Source organism: Podarcis muralis, chromosome 4 (assembly GCF_964188315.1).
Source record: "Podarcis muralis chromosome 4, rPodMur119.hap1.1, whole genome shotgun sequence".
Lineage (NCBI taxonomy): Eukaryota > Metazoa > Chordata > Lepidosauria > Squamata > Lacertidae > Podarcis > Podarcis muralis.
Genome location: NC_135658.1, coordinates 52,105,431 through 52,113,992, shown reverse-complemented (window position 1 = coordinate 52,113,992; position 8,562 = coordinate 52,105,431).

Below are 8,562 nucleotides of genomic sequence, written 5' to 3'. Positions count from 1 at the left end.
CTTCCTTCAAATTCATATTATGTGAATTATTCAGTTTATACTGCATGACAGAAATGCACTGTAATAAAACTAGGTGGAAAGCAAATATGATCAGTCTAATTAGGAGAAATAATAATCATGATTCAACTGTGTATTTGTCCATTGATGATGGTGACTGTTGATTCTGCTATAATTAGTACTATTCCAGACCTTTCACACACAAAACAGCTGCTGGTTCAGAGTTTACTCTGTTTAATTCATCAAGCCCCTAAATATTTGGAATGATTTCAGTTCTTTAAAAAAAATAATGGGGCCACTTCCATTGGCCTTCCTAGTATCTCACCTCTCAAATTATATCAGCAATGAGCTTGGCATATCAGGCAATTGACCAGTCCAATATTGACAACAGGCTACCTATTATTTTGCTGCTGTCAAATACAGTATTGTCAAGTAGAAATTGATTGTGTGCATGTCAGCTTCCTTTTTGTATTTCATGGTATGATTTGTTAGCAAAGGCAGGAGGAAAAACAGCATGGCCTCATGGGTAGAAGACCTGGATTCAGATCCATAGTCATTTATTTTTGTAAAGTTGCTTTGAGGCTTTTTTTCTTCTTTCAAAAAGTGACTAATTAATTAAATTAATAAAATAATAATAATAATTAAGCCCAATAGGTGACAATGGGCTAATCACACACTTTCAGTTTAATATACCTCACAGGGACTTTGTGAGGATAAAATGGCAAGAACCTCGGGTTCTTCAAAGAAAGAAAAAGGAGTCACTCCACATTCCATATTTAATTTAAAATAAACTGCCAGTGGAGGGAGCTCACATGCTGCAGTGCCACAAAATCCTGCCCATTAAGTTGAGGAGATGCTGGAATTATTATCCAAAGATTAATAATTAAAATGAAGGCCAGTTTAACTGGAACTCTCAGTTCACTCTGAATAAAGAGCTCAGCATGAGTGTAAGACATCAGAGGCAGCCCAAGTCGAGTAGGAAAGCCCCACTGGTTCTTGCCAGACCTCTTCTCCAGAGCGGCTGATGTGAACGGGAATCCCCTTGCAGTAATGAACATACGACCAACGAGTTATGTATGTGCAGGCCTAATAATCTTCCATACCCATTGCCACATTTAATCCAGGCAACACCTCGAATTCAGCCTTGTCAATGATGGCTTCCATTCAGTACGCATGACCCCACCTTAATTAAAAGAAATCAACGTTTTTTGTATTTTCTGAGATCCAAATTCACCTGTGGTGGGCACAGGGACATTCCTTGAACGTGATCTGAGTGTTTAAGGTGCCCATGTGACTCCATGCAATTCTGAGGTTTGCTCCCAGGGTCAGTTTGCCAACTATCTTATTGGGACCACCAATTTGATAGGTGGAAGGAAACGCTGTCAAGCCTTGCACACTTACTAAATTCATTAAAACACAGGTTGAGAACGAGACAAAGAGTAATTTTTTTCTAAGCCACATTAGAACATATTAACACATTTTTGCTACACTTTTAACTTGGGTTATTATGATACTTTGTGGTTTCACACTGGTAAGACAAACAGCATGAGTAAGGACTTGCTTCTTTAGAATGACACAGCAAAATGGGTTCACCTTAAAGGTTCAGAAGGAAGATATTGCTGCAAAAAACAAAATGTTAGTTTCACAATGACTGTGCTGTTACGCTTTACTCTAGAAATTCATAATTTTCATCCTGAGAACATAACAATAGAGGACACTTTATTAATATTATTGAAACGTTTGCCGACAAACCAGACTATTCCTAAATTGCAATACCGGGGGTTCAGGAAGCCAGAACAGGGGAAGGTAGAAGGGTGCTACAAGCTGAGGGAATACTGTTGAATATTGCCTTTTTACAGCATTAAAATGTGACTGAAATCACCACAATAGCAGAGAGCTGAACTAAACAGATTGGAAGAGGGCACTGCTATCTGTCCAAGCTAGATTCCATTCTATTCCCACAAGTCTGAAGCCACATGGAATTGGGGCAATAGGCTCCACCCCAAACTTCACACACATCTTGTGCAGAGTTTACACATGCACAGTACGCATAGTTGTTCTCCACATTGTTTGAAATCCTGAGTTTTGCAGGGACCTTGATTGCATGAAGAGAGCCAACATGCATGAAAGCAGTTACATGTGCAGGCCCTGTGCAGAATAACTAATGGATGCAAACAGACCCTAAGCACAATTCAAACCATAGTCCCTTCAATGCAGCCAGCATCTCATGAATAGGAACAGTGCTTTCATGTAGTCTGAAAGTGGCAACATAATGGCAGTCGTTGCCATTATGGTGGTTAATTTTTTTCTCTCCTTGCCTACCACCACCAGTGAAGTAAGTGGGAGGGAAGTTCATTGCACTGGGTGTGGACCTGGAGTGTGAAGTTCCACTATCCAAGGGAGCGTGGTCATAGAGGAGAAGAGGCTATGGCCTAAGTCTGATCTTCCCCTGTGAACATCCCTTTCCTACTCACAACTCAAATCTGTTTCAGCCATTCCATTGGCATATCTTCCCCAGCAGAACAGCAGCACCAATGCCTTCCATTTACACATATCTGAGATATTCCACTATTATATCAGTCATGGGAGTAGGTGTTCAAGAAGGCATCATTTTCCATTCCTCCCTGTATCTGTCATATGCAGCATTGTTTCCATTTCACTGCCATTCACCTTCTGTCAAAAACAACATTGGACTCAGCTAGACTGGTAAAGAAAAAGCAATTTATATGTGTTGTATATGTGATACAACATTGTGCCACCAGATGGTGATGTGGAGTCCCGTTTTCTCTAACCATTTTCTTCATTTAAACTTAGTAAAGATAAAGGGACCCCTGACCGTAAGGTCCAGTCACGGACGACTCTGGGGTTGCGGCGCTCATCTCGCTTTACTGGCCGAGGGAGCTGGCATACAGCTTCCAGGTCATGTGGCCAGCATGACTAAGCTGCTTCTGGTGAACCAGAGCAGCGCACGGAAATGCTGTTTACCTTCCCGCCGGAGCGGTACCTATTTATCTACTTGCACTTTGATGTGCTTTCGAACTGCTAGGTTGGCAGGAGCAGGGACCGAGTAACGGGAGCTCACCCCGTTGCGGGGATTCGAACCGCCGACCTTCTGATCAGCAAGCCCTAGGCTCTGTGATTTAGACCACAGCACCACCCGCGTTTAAATTTACAACACTTTAAACTGAAACACTTACTTGATGTGTCTAGATCCAGCCACTGTCTTGCTGGCTGCTATGGTGAAAATATGTATCTTATGTAAATTATGCAGTTAATTACGGTACGTTGCTTGCCATTATGTTGTTCTACCCCCTACATTTCAATGTAAACACAATGCAAATGAAGAGGTAACACAATAAATTATGTATAATTTGCATACTGAAAGCAACAACAAGAGCAAATACCAATTGCATTCACTGCATTGATTTCTGTTTTGAACATGGTGCAAATATTCAATATGGTGCATTATCCACTCCCATTTCTGTTGTCTTCAGAATTCTCTAACATCCTTACCTCAGAGTAGCAGGTCTTGCATTCTACCAGCATAGCATTTGCCATATCCTATAGCCCCTCAGCTGGCATATCTTAAATATACAACTGCTTTGTGATCATATAATAAATTAATAAAGAATAAAGACTGACTTCTTCCCTGTGTTGAGAATTTCAAAGAATTGCAGATTTGGCAGGGAACCTGAGGACAATCTAGTTCAGCCCCCTGCAATGCTGCAATCACTAGGTCATACATGACATATGGCCATCCAACCTTTGGTTAAAAACCTCCAAGGAAGGTAAGTCCAATTTCTATGGAAGCTTCATAGCTCACTGTTGCTTCTGTGTGGACTACTATACCTATGAATTTTTGAGGGTGACCAGCTGAGTGCATCCCCTCTGAAACAGAGCTATCCGATTGGCATATGGTGTATTGGTGCTGAACTTATACAAAATGTATAATTTGTAACAAAATGTATAATTAGGTAAGTGGATGCTCACAAAGGCTTTTGCAAGTCCCCCACCTTCCCTTTTAAGTCCCCAGTTTTGCTCTGTTATTTTTGCATGATTCCTCCTCCCTGTCAGCCAAAAGATGCCTGACAGGTGGGAAGCGTTGCCCACCTGTCAGATTTGGTCCACATGTTAAGGATCTGGCCTGTGGAGCCAAACAGATTCCCCACCCCTGAATTAAATGAATACCCATTTAAACATAGTTTTCAGAAATGTCTATAGTTCTGCTTATTTGTCTTCATTTCAACTGTAAAGGAAATGAGGCAGCACAAAAAAAGAAACTGCTGACTGGAGACATGACAATGTTTTTCTGGGTACTTTTTGTTTTTGAGAGATTAGGTTTGAAGAATTTTACAATCCACTAGAGTTTACAATCCACTACTCTCTGCCAGATTTCACAATGATGGTGTATTTAAGGGCAGACACTGATTTGATGTCTCAACAGATAGTAATTGATATTTGTCATTTATGTAAGTTGGTCAAGAAATCATAGAATTGTAAAACGGTAGAGTTGGAAATAACCCTGAAAGTCATCTAGTCCAATCCCCTGTGATGCCAGAATCTCAACTATATCATAAAAACCTCTGCTTAAAAATCTCCAAGGAAGGAGAATCCACCATCTCCCAAAGGAGTCCGTTCCACTGTTGAACAGCTCTTACAGTCAGAAAGTTCTTCCTGATATTTAGCCAGAATCTTCTTTATTGTAACTTGAATCTATTGCTTCTGGTCCTAGCCCCTGGAGGAGGAAACAAGCTTGCTTCATCATACATGTGACAGTCCTTTAGATATTTAAAAATGGCTGTCATATTTGCTCTTAGTCTCCTCTTTACCAAGCTAAACATACCCAGCTCCTTCAACCATTCCTCATAAAGCTGGTTTCCATATGCTTAATCATCTTGGTTGCCCTCCTCTGCATACGTTCCAGCTTGTCAATATCCTTCTTAAATTGTGGTGCCAAGAACTGGACATAGTACTTAAGGTGGTACTTAAGGCAGAATAGAGTGGGACTATAATTTCCCACGATCGTGACACCATACTTCTGTTGATGCAACCTAGAAACAGTGATGGATTTAGGGCAGTGTGGGTGGTTCCCCTGCATGGGGCGCGGAGCTGAGGGGGCACAGAATTGAGAAGATTCATAATTGAAGAGATCTATCTGGGGGTACCAAATATTAGCCTTGCACAGGGCGCCATGTTATGAAAGATTACCAAAGTCTGCATTGGATTAGCTTTTTTTGCTGCTGCATCACACTGTTGAGTCATGTTAAGCCTGTGATCTACTAAAACCTCTAAATCCTTTTCACATGTACTATTGGAAAGCCAGGTGCCCCAATCCTATATTTATGCAGCTGGTTCTTCCTGCCTAAGTGTAGAACGTTATATTTATCCTTACTGAAATTAATTTTGTTAGTTTTGGCCCAGTTCTCCAATTTGTTATGGTCATATTGAATCCCAGTTCTGTTTTCTGCATCCTTGGCTGCCCCTCATAGTTTGGTGTCATCTGCAAATTTGATGAGCATCCCCTCAATTCCTTCATCCAACATGCAGAACATATGCCCTTTACTGTAGAACACAACACACAGTTGGGCATGTAGAGGATGAGACAATATTTTTAGATATTCTAGTGCCAACGTGTATAGGGCTTTGTACACTGGTACCAACATCTTGAACTTAGCTGGGTCCTAATTGGTAGCCAATGCAATTGGTAGCTGCTTCTTTCAGCAGCGGTGCAATATGATAATATTTTGCCTCAGGGAATGTTTGAGCTGCTGCATTTTACCCTGGATACTGCCTTTACATCAGCTTCCTTTACATGCATAGAAATCGACTGCATAAGTCCATAGCATTCTCATTTGCTGATACAAAAAAAAAAAAGGGGGGGGGCTAAACAGTGAAGGTTGGAAGCCATTGCAAGTAAACCTCAAACAAGAACAAGGTCTTAGTGCATTTAGTATTGGTCTATAGATGGTGGTGATGATTCCTTCTTTTTCATTTGCCTTTGAAAAAGTGGTATTTACTGGGGAAGGGTAACTTCTTATACAAGAAAGGGTGTGGCTGTATTTCATTATCATTCTATGACTTTTAAAAAGGTAAAGGTAAAGGTACCCCTGCCCGTACGGGCCAGTCTTGCCAGACTCTGGGGTTGTGGCGCTCATCTCACTCTATAGGCCGGGGGGCCAGCGCTGTCCGCAGACACTTCCGGGTCACGTGGCCAGCGTGACGAAGCTACTCTGGCAAGCCAGAGCTGCACACGGAAACGCCGTTTACCTTCCCGCTAGTAAGCGGTCCCTATTTATCTACTTGCACCCGGGGGTGCTTTCGAACTGCTAGGTTGGCAGGCGCTGGGACCGAGCAACGGGAGCGCACCCCGCCGCGGGGATTCGAACCGCCGACCATGCAATCGGCAAGTCCTAGGCGCTGAGGTTTTACCCACAGCGCCACCCGCGTCTATGACTTTTAGCATTATATAAATACCTCCCCCTTGTGTCCTCCAGAATGATATTAAATAAGAGATAAACTTAAAATAATAGAAACGCTTAAAATAGGAATGGGCATCAATAGACAAAAAGTTTCAAATGCTTAACATCAAACCAAAATAGTCATTTTGTTTTTTCAGCTGCACATCTCATGGTTGGTCTGAGCTCACTGCATAACTAGTGTATTTTTAAGCTACTCAACTTAAAACTGCTTATCTTTCCTAGCCATGTGTTTCTTAATACCACTGCTCCAACTGAGGAGCAGTCTTTCGCAACCCCAAGAGAGCTTGGTTTTGATCAGTGCCTCAGTGATACAAAGCAATTCATAAACTCCCTTCTGTAGTATATTTTTTCCTGAGTAAAAGGCACCATGTGCAAATTGAACCTCTACTGGCAAAAATGAATTAAGGAGCATCCCTAACACAACTTTATCTAACAAAATCCTGTGGTGTGTAAACTACAAACACAATAAAGGTCCAACTAATAATAAAGGTTAAATGAAACATTTTGAAGTACCATTAAAATCAATGAGAATTAAAAACACTCAGCTTTCACGGGATTGCTCCCAAAGCAGTTTAAGTTTCACCCTCACATGTGATTGTGTAAGAAGAAGTGACTATTTCTGGGAACTGTGACGTATGTTTACACTGAGGACCAAATGCTATTCCCAGAATATCTCTCCAGTTTTATTTGCTTGGGGTTTTTTTTTGGGGGGGGGGGGTTGAGAAGCAATAACTTTTACAACAACTCAAATTTGTTGAATGCTTCTTGACAACAATGTGGCAGAAGAGTCCACCAACCAGCTCAAACCATATAATGGGGTTTTATGCCCTTTTCTTCAGCTCAGAACTTCTAGAGAGTAAAGTTCTTTCTGGTGTAGCTTCTCTAAGAAATGTACAATGAATAGAGCATGGACTGAATTCCTGACACAGCCAGCCCCTAAAGCAGCCACTGTGGCAATTCTGTACCTGTACAAGCAGCAGAATGCAAACAAAATGTTGGAGAGATTAGAGGTGGCTCCATTTTGTGGAGTCTGCAGTTTACCTGTTTTGTCCCTGGTTGCCCAACTTGAACTGTTGTAGCATCAAACTGCTTTTTTGTATATATTTATAACCTTTTCAAAGAGGATAATTCCCCAAGAAGTTGTCAGTACCTCAAAATATTGTTATTTCAATTCCAGCTTTGCAAAATGCTACAGTCACTCTCTTATCTGGCAGTTTCAACATTGCATGACTCATATCCTTACTGCCTGGAATATTTAAGAAAAACATATTGAACATTTGCTACATGTGGAAGAACATATTTTTAAAAATGTATTATTATGTTGCCAACCAAATGCTCTGGATGTAAGTTAGGAACCACATTCACATTGTCCTCCTAGGCTTGACAATTTTAGATGAAAAACTGACTGAATCATAGGCTTAACCCCTACCCCACAACATATTGCCAGCTCTTCAGACGGGGTGACCATTATTTTCCTATATGAGAAAGCATTTTCTTTTTTATTCCACAATCTTAAGTATATATAATATATTATTTACACACACACACACACACACACACACACACACACACATTTTGTAGTTTATGAATTCCTACATAGATAATCCATGATGTTGTGACATCTGACATCTTGCAAGGGATGAGAGCATCTCATTCATTTCCATGGAGGCAAGAGACCTGCATGCCCATTCACATGAACACACAGATATGTTACAGGCAGGTAGCCGTGTTGGTCTGCCGTAGTCGAAACAAAATAAAAAAAAATCCTTCCAGTAGCAGCTTAGAGACCAACTAAGTTTGTTATTGGTATGAGCTTTCGTGTATCTGAAGAAGTGTGCATGCACACAAAAGTTCATACCAATAACAAACTTAGTTGGTCTCTAAGGTGCTACTGGAAGGAATTTTTTTATTTTGCTTCGACACAGATATGTGGTTTTCACTGAAGTGAAGAGGGCAATGTGTTGCATTTGCAGAAGCTTCTGATTCTTTGTGCAGATGAATGACGTAGCACAGGTGCTGTAATTGAGATCTCTATTGAGAGGCAACCAAAATATGACCAACCTATAGAAAACTGTTTATGTAGTTA